The sequence below is a fragment of the Phodopus roborovskii genome, unplaced genomic scaffold (genome assembly GCF_943737965.1).
Source record: "Phodopus roborovskii unplaced genomic scaffold, PHOROB, whole genome shotgun sequence".
Taxonomy (NCBI): Eukaryota; Metazoa; Chordata; class Mammalia; order Rodentia; family Cricetidae; genus Phodopus; species Phodopus roborovskii.
In genome coordinates, this window is record NW_026126480.1 from 42,387,468 (window position 1) to 42,408,594 (window position 21,127).

General features: G+C 41.2%; 1 protein-coding gene across 1 annotated transcript in view; it reads right to left on the minus strand.

Moving 5' to 3' along the window:
* Positions 1-21,127, minus strand: part of CUNH10orf90 (chromosome unknown C10orf90 homolog) — a 207,920-nt gene that overhangs the window by 88,921 nt on the left and 97,872 nt on the right.

Genomic DNA, 21,127 nt, shown 5'->3' on the forward strand with positions numbered 1-21,127 from the left:
CATGCTGTGGTCTACACTTATTTTTTCCTAATTATTATTTTACATGTATGAATATTGTGTCTGCATGTGTGTCTATGCGCCGTGTGCATGCCTAATGCCTGCAGAAGTCAGAAGAGGGAATCAGATTCCCTGGAAATGGAGTTACAGGTGGTTGTGAGATGCCATGGTGGGTGCTAGGAATTGAACCTGGGCCCCCTGCAAGAGCAGCTAGTGCTCTTAACCACTGAGCTCTCTCCAGCCCCTTGACATCTATATTTAAAACCATACTCAATGTTTACATTTTCAATAGTTAAAAATGCAAAAGTAAAGATGTGAAAAAGAATTTAGGATGATAGAAGTGTTTGTTCATTAGCTTGTTTGTAGCACTGGAAACTGACCTCTGGGCCTTGAGGATGCTAAGCTGGTGCTCTACCTTGGACTATGCCTCAGCACAGGAGAGCTCACTGAGTTAACACCCAAATAATATTGGATGATAATGGAACTTCAAGAGGTTATAAAAGATTAATAATTAGACTATGAAGCAATGAGTCATTTTTATATAACAAATGATATTACATGTGAAATTATAAACTGAGCAATAGGCTGGAATAAAATATTAAAATCTGAATCATAAAAGTAACTCTCATGAGTCTATTAGAATAAACACCTCAGAACAGTGAGTAAGGACCCACAATAAGATACTGGATGCTGAGAAGATAGCCAGAGCTGTTTAACAATTGGAGATCTACAAAACAGTAGAGGAACATGACAGAGTGAAGCTTTTGCATCAGAGGACATCAAGAGAGAAAAGGACAACCCCCAGATTGGGGCCACAACAAATCCTATTCTCTGATAGGGGTTCATATCCAGAATTGTAAAGATCTCTCCCAACTCAACAATAAAATGGTTTAGAAGCCAACTTAGATACAGGAAGGGAGATTCGGTAGACATTTACTGACAAAGATCTACAACATAAATGAAAACCACAGTGAAGCCAGGTGTGGTGCATATTCTGAGTCCTGGGAGGTGGAGGCAGGGGCATCACTACCAGTTCAAGGACCAGCCAGGTATACTAGAGCATAAAAACAAACACAATTAGAGACTACTTTACTCCTGTTAGGTTGTTTACTAAGACAGGAAGTAGCAAGTGTTGGTAGAGTGTGGGGAGTGACAACCCTGTGTACTGTGGAGTGTAAGTGGTACAAATACTGTGGCTGTCTGGCAGCTCCCTAAAGAGTTAGACACAGGGCTTCCTGGTCCTCAGCAACATTTGCAAAAGCACTCTCACTGGCACTGTGCACACCGGTTTAAAAGTGGAACAAACCTCAGTCTGTGAGCAATGATGGTTAACAGACTGCTGTGGCTACATGCAAGGGAATACTATTCAAGCATGAAAAAGAATGAAGTACTTTGTGCTATACTGTGGACAAACCTAAAATAACAGGATGCTAGAAAACGCTGCCAAACTTGGCAGGTCAGACGATAGCCTCCCTTTATATGGGACACCCGAATGGGTGAATCCCTGGAGAAGAGTGAGTTCATCATTTTCAGGGCCTGATGGATAGAGAATGACTGTGTATGAATGCAAGGCTTTCTTTGAAGCAATGAGAATCTCCTGAATCCAGATAGAAGTAGCAGTTGCACAACACTGCACAACAAACTGCTTAAGATGATGCAGTGTGAACTTTACCTCATTGTAGAAAGGCATGACAAGATGTTGTCTTTCCTTTAATTAGCAAACACACAGCTTCACACCTTCCATGGCCACAACATGCTAAATATACAAGTTTACACATGCAAGCAGAAGCACATATACATAAACACATACACATACCACATACAAGTGTGCACACACTCGAGTACAGTACATGTACCACTCACATGCACACACACAGGACAAGTATGTATATAAAATTAAATGTCCCCCAAGCACAACATACACACTCATACCACACAAGTGTGCCTTCACACAAGTACACGTATGTACATGCATCCACTCCTCATACACACACACACACACACACACACACACACACACACACACACACCTAGGGAATCACAGATTGAGATGTGGTGGTCCAGATGTGAGCAGCAGAGCATTTGAGGGAGGGAAATTGCACAATGACTATTGAAATCAGCAATGCATTTTCCTGGGGGTAGGAGAGATGAATCAGTAGTTAATACTTGTTGCTTTTACAGAGACCTAGGTATGATTCCCAGCTCCCACATGGGAGCTCCCAAATACCTATTACTCCAGTTCCAGAGGGTCTGATCCCTTCTCTTACTTCCATAGGCAGTAGGCACAATTAGACAAAACACACATAGACAGAAAATTAAATCTTCAAGAGGCACATTCCTTGTGACCATCAGCTTCACTTACAAGATATAATTCCACACAAATCTTAAGGTCCTTAGCTATATTTGTCCACTGGTATTTTATTTGTTCACAAAGTGAAACAATTAAAAAAAAAGTCTAGCAATGTGTTTGCTGGTTATTCTCAGAACTCCAGAAAAGAAACTAAATAACCAATTGGTCTCTAATTGCCCTCGAACACTTTTTACATCACCCATAAATTTCACAGACATGATTTGTGCCAACAACTGCACAAGCAATAAAAATGTACACATATATTAATTTACACTATGATATATAGTGTGTGGCTCTACAAAGTGGATAAAGTCAAAGCACTCCCATGCTACACTGCTTGGACCTCATCAAGTCTTGTCTGTAACTCTTCAAACTTGCCAGCTCTGACTGTTGACAGACAGCCAAGCATCTTTCCAGCTCTGTTCTCTCATTGTAAAAATGGGTGATTGATGTACCTGACTCAAAGCGTTGTTGAGGGGATGCAAGAGTTCTTTCAGATAAAGTATTTAACTTCAGAGCTGATGTGTCTTAAGCACCTGCAAATGTAGGATGTTATTAGGTGCTCAACGTTGATATTTGGAAAGGAGAAGTAGCTAATTGAAATTTTCCTGTAATTCAATGTAAGGATGGCTGTGCAGCTGTGGGCATGGGCAACATGGGATGAAAAGCAAGGGAATGATGGGCACACTTTCTCACCATCACTATGCCCTTACAGAAGCTAGAAATCAACCCATCCCTTGAGACCAAGTCAAGAGCTTGCCACTGAGACTGAAAGCTTATATGCCCCCCTACCCCACCACAGTGGTTAGATTCATCTTCTCCACACCCCTGCTATCTCCATTAACACAGATGCTTACCAGCTCCCCATGTTTGTTCCCTGGAAAATAAACTGTTGGAAAGAAAAATCAATTTTCATTAGCAGTGCCATTACTTTCAGGAAAATTCTTTTTCAAGTAAGAGTAGAAAAGACACCCTGAAAGCTGATGCCAGGTTGACCTTCCTTGAAGGATTCGGTTTCTGCCTACAGGAGCTTCCTGGCTGTCATCTTATAGAGACCAGGTGTCATGGTCACAAGAAGACAAGTCACCAGCAAGGAGGTGCCACAGTTATGAAATGCAGGCAGCTGGACTATGGCTAACTAAACAGGCCCTTGCCTAGGAATGAAACATCTCAGTTCAGCTGACCCAGCTCAATTCAACATAAGTCTGGGGTTTTCAAATCTTCTGTTTTTTTTAAAGAGAAATTCTATTGGTCCTGAGAAGATTATGCCATAGTTGAGAACATGTGTTGCTCTCGCAGAGGACCTGGGTTCTGTTTCCAGCAACAACACTGGCTCACCACCCTCTTTAATTCCAGTTCCAGGGGATTCAGTACTCAATTCTGACCTCCACAGGCACCAGACACAATATGCGATACACAATACATACATATGTATCACCATATATGGTACATATATGCATAATATATCCATGTATACACACATATATACATACATACATACATACATATAATCATGCAGGTAAAACACTCATACACTTAAAATAAATCTAAAACAGAAAGTTAAATTCTCAGACTGAATATTTTGAGAAATCTTCATTTAAAAAAATATTTTCAACAAATCCATAACAAATGTCAAGAAGTCCTCAAGGTCAGTTAAATACTTCTGGCCAAGGAGGGACCCAGTGGTGACTTACGTGGCATACATTTGCAGATTTGTCTCTGTGTGTCTTGGGGAATCTATCCGTTGTGACTCTGAGTCATGCCCAGCCCATGTTGCCATGGGGAATAGCTACCTCATACACCTGCCTGTCCTCCCTACCTCAAAGCGGTCAGTCTTGGAAACACATCAGAAACAGAACACAGCACATGCTCTCCAGCCAGGATGCTCATGCTATGGAATAGTTTTCCTTTCTGCTAAAACATATAACAGAGTGTGTGACACTGGAAGTCTCAACTTGATCAGTGGGGCTCTCAGAAAGATGATCTGAAGTGAAATAAAGAGTGATGGTATTTGTCAGGTAGGACTATAAAGCTACCAGGTAACATTGGGACAGCATTGGTTTTTCCTAAGTGAGGTGAGTGAATAATTGAAAAACCCACACCTGGCAGAGTTACTCAGAAACTTATTCCATCCTAGTGGCATGGTAGCCAAGCCACACTTAGCAATCTTCACCATGCACCACCAATGGGATGGGGATCTATGCACATCTAGTGATTTCAGCACTGGTCCCTTCTTCTTGGTCAGTATGGTTATTGGGTAAAGAACGCTAAAGCCAACTCCTAAAATGGATTTCCTATCCCTCGTGTGTGCACAATGGTTTTTAAACATGACCACTATTTCTAAGAGAAATGAATGCTGAACTGTGCACACCATCCTTGCAAAAAATAAAGGATACCTTACCTAGGAGGCTGTGCCTAACACTCCATTCCTGCACCAGGGACCCCAACACTTCAGCTCTGGGTCCCTAGCCTTTCAAACCCCTCTGATTCTTTCTGCCCTAATGGCAGATCTCTATCCCCAAGAACTCCTGGGAGAGGTAAAACTGGCCATCCTTGATGTGAGCACCAATCTTTGAACCCAATAGACTTCAGAATATAAATATGAAAAAAGAACTGTGCTAATCATGCATAGCCCCTTTTTAGTCATGCTCCCCACACAATACACATATCAAGTGTCCACAGATCTTTGGCACCATATGGGGTATTGAGTACAATTGTGTTTGGGCTACAGGCAAACACTTCACCTGTTTCTATTAGGGGTGTAAGCATCGTGGATGTGGACACCCTCATGACCATGAGTAGGTGGGGGAGGCAAGATGAAGCTGGGAATGAGTTACCCATAGATACCACAGTAAAGAATCTCCCTCTCATTGCAGTTCAGTGTACAAAATGAAGAAGCCATGACTGATATTACTTTCCCTACCCCTCTGATCAATAAGTCTCTATAATCATAGTTAGTTCTTATTGCTCTCTTTGCATTATATAAAAGAAACTGTCTTTGGAACATGAAAACACAAAGCTTCACTTTTCAGAGTCATGGCAAAACACTTTTACAAGTATTTGCTTATTCTGACCAATCATGCTACAGCTATTTCAGGCTCACCTCTCTCCATTACCCAAGATCCCACGATAGTTGTGGAGATTGGAGGCAAAGGTTCACACAATATTTAAATAAAATCCCCACCTTATTGGAATATTACCTTTCTCCACTTCTGTCATTGGCAAATCCATTCTTTGAAAATCCTAAGATTAAATAGGAGGCTGACCCAAACTCATTGTGCAGCACTCAGCATAGGATTCCCCTTCCTCTCCCCTTGAAGATGGAAGGCAAGAGGAGAGTGTAGTGATTGCCTTAGGATAGAGTGGGCTGGGGGATTCCATGAAAGTTGTAGAAACGGAAAGAGCTGGTTAGTCAGAAAAAATGGCTGTGTTGTAAATGTACATTGGTTATCTGTCTTGTTCCTGAGACAAAAATACCTGACTTAAGAGAAGAAAGTTGTGTTTTGGTTCATGGTTTGAGGGTACAGCCATCATGGATAGAAAGACATGATGGAGTAGCTCATGGCTGTGGAAGCAGGAGTATGAGACTGCTTGCTCACACTTGGGTTGATCAAGAAACACAGAACAGGAAAAGGGCCAAGCTATGAGCCTTAAGGCCTGCCATTCAAGACACCCACTTGCTCCAGCCAGAACTGAGCTTACAAAATAGTACCACATCATGGAGAGCAAATGCTCCAACACATGTGCCTATAAGGGTCATTTCATATCCAAACCATGTGCCATACATCTATGCTTATTTGTGAAAACACACTGGACTGTCTATGCTGGACTCCAGTGCCCTTGGATAAGAAAGCATGTTTCAGTGAGTATATTTAGCAAACATATCAAAAAAAGAACAAATCAGAGACTTAAAAGTTATTTTTAAAGGACCAAGATGCTGTTAATAACTTCAAGTTATTGCTTTGCTCCCCTGAAGATGGAAATGCATCTCTACTAAATATAACAAACATGTATTATATATATATAAATCATACATACATACACACATACATGTATATTAAGCACAAGGAGACTCAGAAAGGAGAGAATAAAGTGATCAAGCCAGATACCTCAGGACCCATGGAATGACACAGTGACAAACTCCTGGTTTTGCCTTTTGCTTCCTGTATCTCAGATTTGGAGCTGTACAAACAGTAGCCTGAACATACTGAAGGTTGAAGATTATTTTTAAAGTCCCCCAAAGCCTGCTCTATAGCCCAGTGATCAAAAGAGATTGACACTAACTAGGCAAGAAGCTTTGAAAGGACAAGTACAGCTCTACTACCCCAGAGGATAAAGCTGCCTCATGCTCACATCACTAGCAGCATGGTGTAGCAGAAAGCCAAGGCAAGTAGAGAACTATAACTTTCACCCATGCCTGCCAGCAATGTGTCTGCCCCATATGAAGAACACTTGGACTTTCATTATCACTAGGCAGGACTGAGGCACCCTTCTCTTCTCCTCTGGGGTGGTACCCAATGGGGTTAAATGGAGATTTAAAACTTTCACATCCACTAGAGGTAATAAGGCAATCCCACTACAGTGTTAGTGGAAATATGAGCTATAGCAACAAGTTGTGTCAGCCAGGAGAGGGTTAGAGAAGGTTCAACAGGCAGCCAGATGTCTGATCACTTCTAGGACCCAGCCATAATGAAAAGCTCTCTTAGGGTAACGGAGCCCAAGTGGGAAGCCTGCAGACATAAGGCAGAAATACTGCCAGGAGTCAATTTCAGAAGGGGGGGCATTAAATAATACTTAGCATTTCATGCCAAGATGAAAATGCCCAGATTTAATGGAAAAACTAGAAGAACCAATCTCAAACTAAAGGGGAGTGGGGGGAAAACAGCTAATGGATGCCAACCAACATAAGAGATACATAGAAATTATCTGAAAATTTGTTAAAATCACCATGATAGAAACATTACAACAATCAGTACCAAGCACATTCAAAGTAAATGGGAAAGGGGCTTAGTTAGGAAATAGGCAGTCTCATCAAGAAATAGAAACTACAAGAAGACCAAAGGAAAACATTAGAATCAAAAGATACAATAATGAAACCAAAAGCTCAGAGGAGAGGAGGCAGAGGAGGCAGTAGCCTAGAAGACAGAATAATTGGAATTACCTAAAGTGAACAGTACAAAGCAGGGAAGGGATCAAAAACAAAACTAAACAATGGCTCAAGGACCTATGAGATTCTAATCACAGATCTAGCACACACAGCAGTGTTGTTCTAGAAGATGAGAAGGGGAGGGAAGTGCTTACAGAAACACGGGCTAGAAACACCTCAAATTTTACATGAGACATAAACCTGCAGTATAAAAATGGGAAGTAAATACAATGATAATAAATCACAAGGAAAAAAGAAAAACAACAAAATCATCATGGTTAAACTTCTGCAAGGCAAAGAAAGCAAAAATAAAATCTTAATGGCAGTAGGTGGAAATGTGTCTCACCCATGAGGGATATTCGCCTTTATGCAGTAGGTTTCTGACCCAAAGTCCTAGCAACCAGAAAGTAACATTGAGTTTTCCACAGAAAAGAATGGTCAAATTTAGACTCTCAAACTTGATGAAAATATCACCCAGAAATGGAAGTAGCATCAAGATACTATTGTAAGAGGAAGATACTAAAACTACAAGATTTTGTGATCATCAGACTAGCCCTAAGAGAAGGGACAAGGGCAGTGGCAGGGCAGGTGACAGCAACAAGAACTCAATCAACACACCAGGAAAAGAGAGAGAACACAGCTTACTGAAGTGTCAGTCTAACTGAGGCAATTGGTCTCTTTCTCCACTTGACTTCTGAGATTATGTTTGATTAATAAAAGGATAACAGTGCTGCTTGATGTGGTCTAAATGCATTTAGAAGTTTTTAAAACTAGTACATTATAAACAAGGGGAAGAAGAGTTACGTAAAGTGCCTATGTTTTGCACAAACTGTAAAATGATAGCAGTATGTATATATTGACATCTAGAATAATCATTGATAAAGCTATATAAAGAAATTAAAAAACACTAAAGCTACAATGAAATTATTTTTTTTAAATGTTAAAGTAATTGACTTGAATGAGAATTTAAAACTAGGGTTAGCGAGAAAATTCAGTGGTTAAGAGTACTTGTTGGCATTCCAAGGACCCAAGTGTTCCCAACACCCATGTCAGGTGACTCACAACCACTTGTAACTCCAAGTCTAAGGGATACTACACTTGTGGCACCTATACTCACAAGTGTATACTCCTTCCCCCCCCACACACACATATACATACACAAATTTTTAAAATAAATCTTTAAAATAAAGCAAAGAAATTAAAAACAAAGAGAATAAGAGAGATACTTGACTGAAGCCCTTATAGGTCAATAATTATATTCAATATAAATGGTCTAAATACACAAATGAGAAGTCACAATTTGGTAGAATGTATTACAAAATCAAACTATTTGCAGCCTATAGGAAACTCATTTTGATGTTAAAGTAAATGACTGACTTGAATAAAAATTAAAAAGTAGAGTTGCAAGATGATTCACTGATTATGAATGCTTAACCACTGGTATTTTGAATATATCAATAAAACTGACAAGGTTCTAAAAAAAAAAATAGAGAAGAAAAGGAAACAGAATTTCAAAATCAGGAATAAGAATATAGTATACTCACAAACTCAACAGATGCTAGAAAGACAATTAGAGAATGCTTTAGTCAACTCTACAAGCATGCAGCATACCTGCAGACCCAACAGATGCCAAAGAGACAACTACAAAATATCACAAACTCTATACACAAAGCCTATACAAACCAAGACATAACCACCAACTCCTTTTGAGAAACAAATAACTCACTGGATGTCAAATACATGATCAAATAGCCTGACTGATATCCAAGAAACTTTAAAGCTCATAATTTAAAACTCTTTTAAACAAGTATCTCCATGCCTAGATCTCATTGAAGACTTCTATCAAACATTTAAACATATATCTTAATGTCAACTCTACACAATTCAATCAAAACAAAAGAACACATCTTTACCCTTTTGCTACTCTACTATCATTGCCCTGAAACATCCAACCCAGGAAGATGTAGAAGACAGAATTTTACAATACAATCTCTGGTGAATACAGCAAAAAAGTCTCCAGAAATTGTTAGCAAATTGAATTCACAATATGTTAAAAGACAATTGTAACAAAACTGTGCTTATAACAGAAATACAAGCTATTTATTAGTCAATATTTAAAACAGTGTAACCTACTACAGTTGAGACTAAAAATAATCTCACTGTTCAGATTCATCTAATTCACAAATTGAATGCTTCCCTGTAAGAACACTATTATCAGAAAAATTTACAAAATGTTTAAAACAACCCAAGTAACATTATACCTAATTAAAGATTAAAGACTGAGTGTTTTCTGATCAGGAATAAAGGTGTCTTCTTTCTAGCATCTCTGTCAGGATAATATGGGGGTTTCTCACAATTATAATGGTGCAAGAAAAAGACAATGCATACTGAAAAATAAATAGGGCTAAGGATGGGAAGCATGCACATAAAATCTTGTTTGGTCCCCAGCACAGAAAGTGTGGGAGGAGAGGAAGGAAAAAAGGAAGGATGGAAGAAAGGAAGGAAGGTTAAATCACACACCACACACATACAGAGGGGGCGAGAAAGAGTGGAAGGGAGGGAGGGAGGAAGGGAGAAAGAGAGGGCGACAGAGAAAAGGTGGAAAAGGAGGAGAGAGAGATTCCTACTTTCCAATGATATGACTTTCCAAAGATTATCTCATGGACTCACAAAATATTTTCCAGAATTAATGAGTGAACTCAGTTATGTTGTAAGATAAAACATAAATATATATATAAAAAAAACTATTTATATTTTGATATGCTGAAAAGAACTCAAGGCCAATTTTTTTTTCAATTGCACTTACAATCGCTCAAAATAATATAATATTTCAGTCTACATATAAAAATATATATGAAGGGTGTGTGTTGTGTGTGTGAAAATTATACTCCTAGACACTCTTCTCATAGAAATAAAGACATGAGATTTAAAAGGCCTGTGTTTGAGTGTTTATAGCAGCTTAGTTTGCAATGGCTAAATGCTTGAAGCAACTCAGAAATCCTGCAATGTGTGAACAGACATACAGACAGTCATCAAACAGAAATGAACTATACCACAACCCAGATGAATTCCTGAAGAATAATAATGGGTGAAAAAGTCACTTCCAGAAGTTCCATGATTTCACCCTTCTAACATTCTTAACATGAGAAACCGATAGGTGCTTGTCTGGGATTGGGGACATGGAACAAGAGGAGTGGGGTTCTGCACCACATGAATTTATAAGGCCAACAGCAGGGGCTGGGAGCTTGGATGGGAGTATTTTGCCCCGACTATACCCATGGTCATATGCAAGTTGTGAAACTGGACTGCGTCCTTGTAAGATGTTATGGTTGTAGCAGAGGGGTGGTGGGAAACAGGATAAACTGTACATGGAATCTTTGTGTAACAGTTCTTAAAATTGCTTGTGAGCCTACATTGGTCTTCAACATCTAAACAGTTTAATTAAAACCAGTGCCAATGCCACTACCATCCTTCAACCAGAATCAATGCACCTTTCCCCTGTACTTTCTCCTCAAGGCATCAGGTATGGACTGGGAAATGGAATATGAGTTAGTCTTAAAACTGGGTGCTTTGGGGTTTAAGTCTTTGCTCTTTATATACCAGGTATAAAATGTATAGTATTCTATTATTTCTTGCAGAAGGGTAGTAAATAAATCTACTACAAAAAAAAAAAAAAAAAAAAAAAAAGAACACTCCAAGGTTAGAGAGAATGTTTGCAAAATGTACTTAGCAACAAGTAACTGCTACTTCTATCTCCATGTTGATTTTGTCCACTCTACTTGGTACCATGGATGACAGTATTTAAGTTCCTTTGTACAGGACTAGAAGTTTCTTAAGCAATGTACTAGGCTCTACTCACCCCCTTTTTCTTCTAGGACAGTCTTTTACATGCTAGCTGTCTCAGAAATGTGTGCTGGATTGAGTTTAAGGTATAAAGTATTATATGGGGAATATAACAGCAAAAACAGATTTTCAGGCTGAAAAACTAAGAATTAATAAATAGAACGAAAATGACTCTGTTAAAAGAAATCTAATGCACCTCAATAAACCAAAGAAAGCCTTAAGATTCTGACACCCAGCACAATTATTTCAAGTTCATGTCTGAAGCTCCAGACTGCATTTGACATCATTTACATAATGTCTCAAAAAGAGAGGCACAGTGGGGAGCAGTTTATAGGATAGCCTAATTTCCTTTCTGTGGCTATAATAAAATACCTGGAGGAAAAGCAGCTAAGGTGAGAAAAGGTCTGATTTGTCTTCCAATTCCAGATTAGAGTCCAGTATTGCAGGAAAGTCAAGGCAGCTAGTCATACCCACAGCAAGGAGCTGGGTGCAGGGGTGGGGGGAGGTGGGGGAGAGTGGGGAGGTGGGGGGAGGGAGAGTAAATTCATGCAAGCTCAATGGTCAGCTAGTTTCTCTGCTTTCATACAGTCCAGGCCTCCCAAGCCAGGGCATGGTGCTCTCACTTCCAGTATGGGTCTGCCCACATAAGTGAAGTCAATTAAGACTATCCCCAAAGACATCTCAAGCAGGACAACCTGACCTAGGCAATGCTTCCTTGAGATTCTTCCCAAATGACACCAGGTTGTGTAAAGGTGAGGCTTAAAATTAATCACCACACAGGAATAAGTCCAAACCTGGCTTCATTACTAAGGAGAACCTCAGAGTCATGCCACATATGAAGTTGAAAAGGTCTGCAGAACAGGGAGGAAGACAGCTATGTGTCTATGTTGATGCAACCAGAGATAGCAATGCTGATGTCTGAATTCATTGGCTAGATGGGAAAGACAGTCCCTTTTCAAGATACTCCAGCTGCCCCTTTTGCTTTCCAGTCAGGAGTTAGAGCAGAATTAATTATTGGAAGTAGTTAAAGGCCTGGAAGATGATGACCTGTGGCTAGAGTTGAGATGAACTAAGTTGTCACTGTCCTTGGTAATGGGAATATTTGGGGCAAGGGAAGCTGGTTTTTAAGTTGGTTGATTTTATTTTTGAGATTATAATATAATTACATTTCTCCCTTCCCTTCCTGCAAACCCTCCCATATACCCTTCCCTGGTCTCCTTCTGGCCCATGGGCTTTTTTTTTCTGTTATTGCACACATACAGTTATATACATATACTCCTAACTATAACATGTTCAGTTCTTAGAATGTTACTTCTATGTATAGCTTCAGGTCTACCTGCTTAGAAGAACTCTCAGAAATGTCTGGGAGATCTTTGACTGCAATGGTGTCTATCTCTTTAAATTTTCCCAGTGCCTAGAACCACAGAGCTGATATGCAAATATCTCTAGATCTATGGAGAGTTTGCCCAAGTAGTCAGCATTACTGGGTGTAGCAATATTGGGATCCACATTTGTCTTTCCTCCACAATGGCCTGATATCTTATGACCACTACATCTGAGCAAATACCAAGGCAGAAATGAGCACAATCGTCAGGAGCATCTTTCTGGCAGCAAAGGGGCTCTAGGGAGTCATTCTAGCATCTCTCTGCAGAGGGGGAATCCAGCTACACCTACTAAGCTATAACCCAGTGATGGCTCCTCAGGGCACATACACACACTCAACAGTGATCTCTCTCTCTCTCTCTCTCTCTCTCTCTCTCTCCTTTCTCTTGGTTAGGAGAGAAAGAGATGGAGGGAGGAAAGAAGATGGGGAAGGGGAGGGCAGAGAGAGACTGAGACTGAGTCTGGTTTGACCTGAATCCAGAGAGACCAAAGTGGGAAATCCTGGCTGGTAAGACACCCCTTGGAAATGCCAAACCATCCCATTGCCCTGAAGTCTGAAGATGCCATCCATTACCCTTTTCCTATCTGTTGGTCACACTGCTCATAGCTTGGCAGGAAACATGGCATCTGAACAGAGACCAGGAATGAAGGAGGAAGATATGAAGCTCCTACTACACCATCGAGATATGTAACTCAGTCTCTCTAAGCCTCTGTTTCCTTGTATACACAACAGTGACAAATTTAGTATCTATGTTTTAATTAAATTACCCATTCACTCATTAATTAATTTGCAGGGGACACACACTTGCCACGGTGCACATGTGGAAGTCAGAGGACAACTTTCAGGAGTCAGTTTTATCCTTCAACCTGTGTTTCTCAGGGATTGAACTCAAGACATCAGTCTTGGCAGCAAATGCCTTTACTCACTGAACCATCTTGCCAGAACTAATACCTATATTTTAAAATTGCTGTGAGAATTAAATAACAAAACACATAAGACTTTAGCATACCACTGAAGTGCAGTGAATAGAATAGAAGGAAATATTTTCAATCAATTGTTGTGGGTCAAATGGACATCTGCCTGGGAGGTGGCACAAAACCTTGACCCTGCCTCACATCATCAACACAAATCAATTCCAGATACGTGACAGACTTACAGAAGAAAGGTCAGGCACTAATACTTCCAGAAGAAAACAAAGGAGAACACTGTCATCACTTTTGGGCTGGTATAGATTTCTTTCAAAGAATACAAAAGGAAGCTTAGACTTTAAAAGATAAATTAGACTTCAGGAAAAATCAAAACTATATTCATCAAAAGATGCCATTAAGAAAGGAAAAATTCAAGCCATAGATGGAGGAAGGGTATACATAATGCATGTATCTTTAGCCATGAATATCTTAAGAATGCCTGAGAATAAATAAGAAAAGGACACAGCTTTAAAGCCTGGCTAAAGATTTCGGAGAGATGCCTAGCAAGCAGAGGAACAGATGCTGAGCACTGCCAGTCACCTGTGTAACTAGAGCAAAGAAACACAGCAGAAGAGCTCAGATTAAAGTATTGGACAGTGTCCAGTTTTAGAAAGGATGAGGGCAACTCTAGCTCTCCAGTGCTGCTACTGAGAAGGTAAAAGTAAGACAGCCACTTTGGGAAACAGCCAGAACTTATCCACACAACAACCCCCTACACCCACCATAACATCAGCCATCCTACTTCCAGGCACACATCCAAGAGAAGTGGATTAACATGTCTACAGAAGATGCGCTCAGGGATGCTTGTGGCAGCTTTGTTTACCACATCCAAATGGTGGAAATAAGCCAAATACTGACAGAGAAATAGCAAGGGATGATAGATAGACAGATAGATAGATAGATAGATAGATAGATAGATAGATAGATAGATAGATAGATAGATGATAGAAATAGATGGATGGAGAAAAATTGGATACAGATATAGACTCATGTAGTAGAATATTATGCCTCATGAAAAAGAACACTAGAACATGGAACCATACTACAACAAGGTTGAACCTTGGGCATTGTGTAGAGCAATCAAATTCAGATGCCACCACACATGTTATATTATTTTGGTTCCAGCAAGTTCAAGGTACAAAAGTAATGTAGTGTCATAGAAAAAGGAACAGGGCAACCTTGGCGAGTAATTTAGGCCAGGAAAAAACAGGAAGGGGCTAAGATCATTGTGCATATTCCTTCTTGATCTTGGTGGTTGCTATGGGGTATGTACATGTGTGTATATACTCATTTAAATACACATCACACACATTGCAATATCACAGTAACCATAACAAATCCATTAAGTGCTATGCAAGACATGCACTGATCACAGACAAAGTTAGTGATCTATCATCTCTGTTAATTGTGTGGTCACATTGATGGATTCAACTTCCAGCACATTCCCCGCTACCAATTTTCCTCAGTAACACTGCAGAGACAATACAATACTTTCTGAGCTAAAAATAACTTCTGCTTTCCATTTTGTCTTAGAAAATGTGCATAAAAACCAGAGACACTTTTATTTCAAATGACTTCTCCAGCTGATGAGACCTGCATTAGATGTTCCAGAATGTGTGGTATGGTCAAGCCAGTATCAAACTGGAAATAAGGCATGGAAACAACAGATAATTGAGAGACAACCTAGGCACTTACCTCCTTAAGGATGCTTAAAATGTTTGAAAGCCTCCCCAGAACACCTTATGACTCTAGAGAGGGCAATCTGAATGTGATGCACACAGAAGTGGTAGCTTCTGCTGATATGTGCTTTCCCCTTAGAGCCAATTGAACAGGGAAGGCTGGGACAGTCTGACTCACCTGACTCCTCAGGGTTTTATCTCTCATTAAGTCACAATTTGACTTTAGGTTAACTTTACCTGTTTACAAAATGAATGGATGGGGCTTTGGATTATGGTAAAGAAAGCAGGGAGGGTAAAGAAAACATCAAATGTAGTGCCATTGAAGCAGCAGATCGAGAGCAGAACATGAAGTGAAAAGTCAGGCACAGTGACACACTATAATTCCAGCATTTGGACACTGGGGGTTCAAGGCCAACCTGGGCTGCAGAGTGAGGCTGTCTCAAAAAAAAAAACAAACAATCAAAAACAACAACAAAATACAAACAAACAAACAAAAAACAAAACAAAAAATGAGGGGGGGAAGCCAAGGGGAAGAGAAAGAAATGGGGAACAGGGAGACTTAATCTACCAATTGTTGTTTTATATGGTGTTTAAAATAAAGCTAATGGTGAGTAGAATGAAAGGCAGATCAGTGGGTAAAGGCACTTGCTGCCAAGTCTAAGGACCTGAGTTTTACATGAGAGAAGGAAAAAAGCAACTCCTACACCTTGTCCTCTGACCTCTGACATACACACACTTAAAGGGGGGGGGGTCAGGGTCAGCACTGAGCTGAGATTCCCAAAAGGGCACCATAGTGTGACACTGCCTATCCCCTTGAAGTTCAAAATAGAAGTCCAGATGGTTCCCCCTCATGCTTATCAAACCTGGACATTTGTGAACGGTTTCCTAGCTGCAAACTCAAGAAATGATCCTTGAAATTATATTACCAAGAGAAATTTTCCTTCATTGCTTATTTTGATATAATTTCAATGAATGTATAGAATGTGAAATTATTTCCTCATTTCATCCCAGTTCTGAAAATGGAATTCAATTTATGAGCCGGTCTGTGGAACTCCAGCAGAGTATAGCAACAACGTGCCAGCAGCCGATTGCTAGCTGGAGGAGCAGGCTTCTGGGAAAGAGAGCAAATAACCCTTTAGGGGTGGGATGTTCTATAAATTCATTGCCAGAGGGCTGGAGTCTCAGTCATTTGCTTGAAGGTCTAAAAAGAAGGAACAGTGAGGGAGAGAACCCACAAGCATCTCTACGCACCCCACTATGACCCCCAAATAACCTAAGGGAAACCTACAATATTGAACCCAAGTAGCAGGCAATATTATTACCTAGGGACCTCTATGGAGGCTCCACACAGAGAATAGGGCTGCTTCTAAGAAATATGTTCAAATGATCATCTCAGGTGATGAGACTGTTATGACATTTTTGAAAATCGGCCGGGGTTGGTGGTGGAGGCCTATAATACCAGCAACTCAGGAGGCTGAGGCAGGGAGGAGATGGAGAGTTCAAAGCTTGTCTGGGCTACAGAATAAATTCAAGGCTACTTTGGGCAACTTAAGATCCTGTCTTATAACAGAAAGCAAAAACTGGAGTGCTAGTGGTGGAAGAATCGCCTGCCATGCAGGAGGCCCTGGGTGGGATATCCAGTATAAAAATAAACCCATGCAATATTTAAGACATATAGGAGTATAATGCATATGGAAGAGGACAGGTAACCCACCCAGACTGAGATCAAGATGTTACCAAAGTATTAACACCTGATCCCTGATTCCCTAGTTAAATCCTCCCCCCAGCAAGCCCTGTCTTGAATTCATGCTTATGCTTCCCATGGTCCTACTATGTACAGATCTAGCAATACCAGGCATGCTCTAACCTGTTATTAATGACTAGGCATAGTATTATTCTCCTGCATCCTGTTGGTGCTCCTTTTTTGATACACAGTGTTCTGAGATTCATCCAGGCTAACACTTGGAGCTGCAGTCAATTCCTTTTCACTACTCAGGAAACCTCTTTCTGTTCCTCTTCCTCTCCCCTCCCCCACCCCAGTTTCCGGATTGGCTGGGAGAAGGGCCAGCAGGCACCTGTGCTGCTGCTCCACACTCCATCCCTCCTGTTGAAGGGGCTGGTCAGATAGCCCTGAGGATAAAAGTGATTGCTGCCACTCCTGATGACCTGAATTCAGTCTCCACGACCCATAGAGTGGGAGGAGAGAACCCACTCCGCACACACACACACATACACACACACACACACACACACACACACACACACACACGTATACACACATAAATAAGGTTTTCTGTTTTTCTAAGAAACTTGGGGAGGGGGGCTGGACTGTAGCTTGGTGATAGCATCTTGCCTAGTACACACAGATCCTAAATTCAATCCCCAACACCAAATGAAAACAAAACAAAAACATGACCTAGTAATGTGTCTCATACTTATAATCCCAGCACTCATGAGACTGAGGCAGAAGAGTCTTAAGTCCAAGGCCAGCCTGAGGTATATAGCAAGTTCCCGGGTCAAGACACAAAGAAACCTAGAATCTTTCATCTTCCTTATTCAGCCCAAGACTAACAGATCAATTACATTGGCAGCCCCTCTCAGCTGTCCCTGGGCATCTGGCATCCTCCTCATCCTCCTGCCAACATCAGAAATCCACCCCTCTTCACTGCATTGAAGGAATGTACCTACCAGCTGTCTCCTTGCTTTCTTGTGGTTCTAGTCCATCTTCATTCATCTCAACTATAAATATCCCAGGGCCAGGTACCATCACCTCACACTTGTGTTACCTACTTTACCAGCTTCATGTTGGAAAGATGAAACCAGCTTCCAGCCACAATGAAAGAGCATCTTTCTAAGTCAGAAACATGAACCTTATCAGCACCCCCCCCCAATCCTCCTGTGTCTCTCACTGGCTTCAAGATGAAATCCAACCCCCAAAACGTATCATATAAGGCACTGTGATCCTATCTCTGCCTACCTGGGCAGGTACCTCCCCTAAGACTTTTCTCTTAAAGAGCTATGAAATCCTGAAGCCTGGGCATATGCTCTGGACACACACAACCCTTCTGTATGTTCTTGCTCCCTCCTGCCCCAGCTCAGCCAGTGATGGATACTGATTCCTCAAGACCCTCCAAGTATCCTCAGCAGACTTTTCCTGAACCTTTTCCATACAAGGTAGCTGTGGTGGTTTAAAAAAATTGTCCCCCAAAGGGAGTGGTGCTATTAGGAGGTGTGACTTTACTGGAGAAGGTGTGGCCTTGTTGGAGGAAGTGTGTCACTGTGGAGGCAGGCTTTGAGGTCTCATATATGCTCAAGTCATGCCCAGCGTCTCAGACTGCTTTCTGTTGCTTGTGAGTCAAGATGTAAGAACTCCCAGTTCCTTTTCTAGTGCCATCTCTGCCTGCATGCTTCCTTGCTTCCCTCCATGATGATAATGGACTAAACTTCAAAAGTGTAAGCTACTCCAATAAAATCTTTTCCTTTATAAGTGTTGCCATGGACATGGTTTCTTTTCACAGCAATAGAAACTCTAACAAAGACAATAGCCAGCCTTCATTGTGAAGTCCAGTGGATTCAGAATCACCTAGGAGGCACACCACTGGATATATCTTTAAGGATGATTTTAGAGATTAAGGAAGGAAGATCCATCCTGAATGTAGGTGGTCCTGTGGTCCTGGACTGAATTATAAGGGAAAATGAGAAAACTACTATTTTCCCAGCTGCCAGTCTTGCCCCACCACGGCACCTACCCCAAATAACACACAAAGACCCTGTATTAGGTATAATGCTGTTGGCCAGGTACTGGTTTCTTATTGGCTAGCTCTGTCTTAGTTATTAACCCATTTCTATTCATCTAAGTATTTCCACCTGGTCTCATCTTACCAGAGAATAGGGCTGGCGTTCACTCTCTCCCGTCTCTACATGCTGACTCCTCCTTAGTACTTCCTCCAGTCCTCCTTGTCTCCTAATCCCACCTATCTTGCTTTCCTATTGGCCAACAGTGCTTTATTCATTAACCAGTATGAGAAACATATTTACAGACTGACATCTCCCATCAGTCCTGGACTGAATTATAAGGGAAAACGAGAAAGCTACATGAGTGTTGGCATTCTCCTTTTCTCTGCTTCCCGATCCACCAAGATATGAGGGGTCCCAGTCATACATCCTGACAGCATAGACCTGCCTGCCTCCATGCCTTTCCCCTATAATAATTGGCAATTCCTTCCAACTTTGAACCAATGTGAATCCTTATATTACTTTGTCTGGTATTTTATAGCACTGATAAAAGTAATACCCTATCTGAACCTGGAGTGAGTGGCCTGCACCATGGCCCTCAGCATCAAATGGGTCTCTTGCATGCCATGGACTGGTATTAACCTGATCTCTTCTTCCCACAAGATGGATAATCAAAGGAAAGGGCTGCTTGTACACCTCATGTCCCAAGGACCCAGTTCTGCTTGTACACCCCATGTCCCCAGGATCCAGCTCTGGTCATATATCCCATGTCCCAGGTCTCAGAGCATTTTACCACCCCCACCCCTACAGTGATGAGAGAATGTATGTGAATCACATCAGGCCACCTGGAGAATATGAGGACAATGTGCCATTAGAGATTCTGAAGGGCCACGATCTCATTATGTGAATTATTAAGAAAATGGAACTTGGAATATATGGCTTTTCCAAATCACTGAAGTTCACCCCTTTGAGCTAGAATACCCATACTTAGTAATTTGTATAAGAAGTTTTCTTTAAAAAAAAAAAAAGAGTCTCTACTGGCTGAACTAGCCAGCATTCTCTGGCACACTGGATGGGCTATTGTAGCAAAAAAGTCCTTTGGCCTTCATTACAGAGCATAAGTAAGGAATTACCGAGTGGAGTGTGGGGGACCCCCAAAGCAGCCATCCTGGAAAGTCTGCACCCAGTGTGACTGATGGCTTCCCCATGGCTATATACTTGGAGCTCCTCCCCCCTAGTCTCCCACAGTCTGTTCTCTAACCCATCACAGAGACCATGAAGCCACATTCAATTAGGGTAGAATTGCATGCACATGGCTGAGAGGAGTGGCAGGATTCTGGAAACAGTCCAATGACCCTCCCCAACCACTCCTTCTAGTAGGGAATGTCAACCGTCCTCAGACCAAATCATGATAGACTATCAAAAGTAGACACAGATGATCATGGCAGCAGTTTGGATCAGAGGATAACGCTTTATAAGGGCTGTTTACAGCCACCGTCTCCCCACAGGTCAGTGCCCCACCTTCCCATTGCTCACATTGGCAGCGTCACTCCTGACTATTTTCTCTCTAAGAGTTTTAAGATGGGCATTGATGACGTTTCCCCTATTTCTTGATTAGAATCAGCTTCCTCACAGATCTCCAGGAGGTTTAGTCCCATCAGAGCCCAGCAAGCTTTCTCTTGTTTGCTTAACTTCTTCCTTAACATTTTCAGACAGGTATGAATTTCTCTTCACTTCCACCCAGCTAAACCCCCTTCCCATAAGTCTCTTTGCCTTGATCTCGTCTTCATGTTTTATTTTGTAACCACCAAGGCCACCTGTGTGATTGTGTGTTTGGGACTACCCATTGGAGCGTCAAGAGTTTAGCAGTGTGTACCCGAGGACAAAGGTTTTCTCTGTGACAGGATCTTTCAGCATCCAGTATTTCAGTAGGGAGGGTGTCTCACTTTTACAGACACTTGGTTTCCTTTCTGTAGATGGCATTCCCCACATCCATCACTTCTCAGTCAAGTGAAGGTCAAGTGC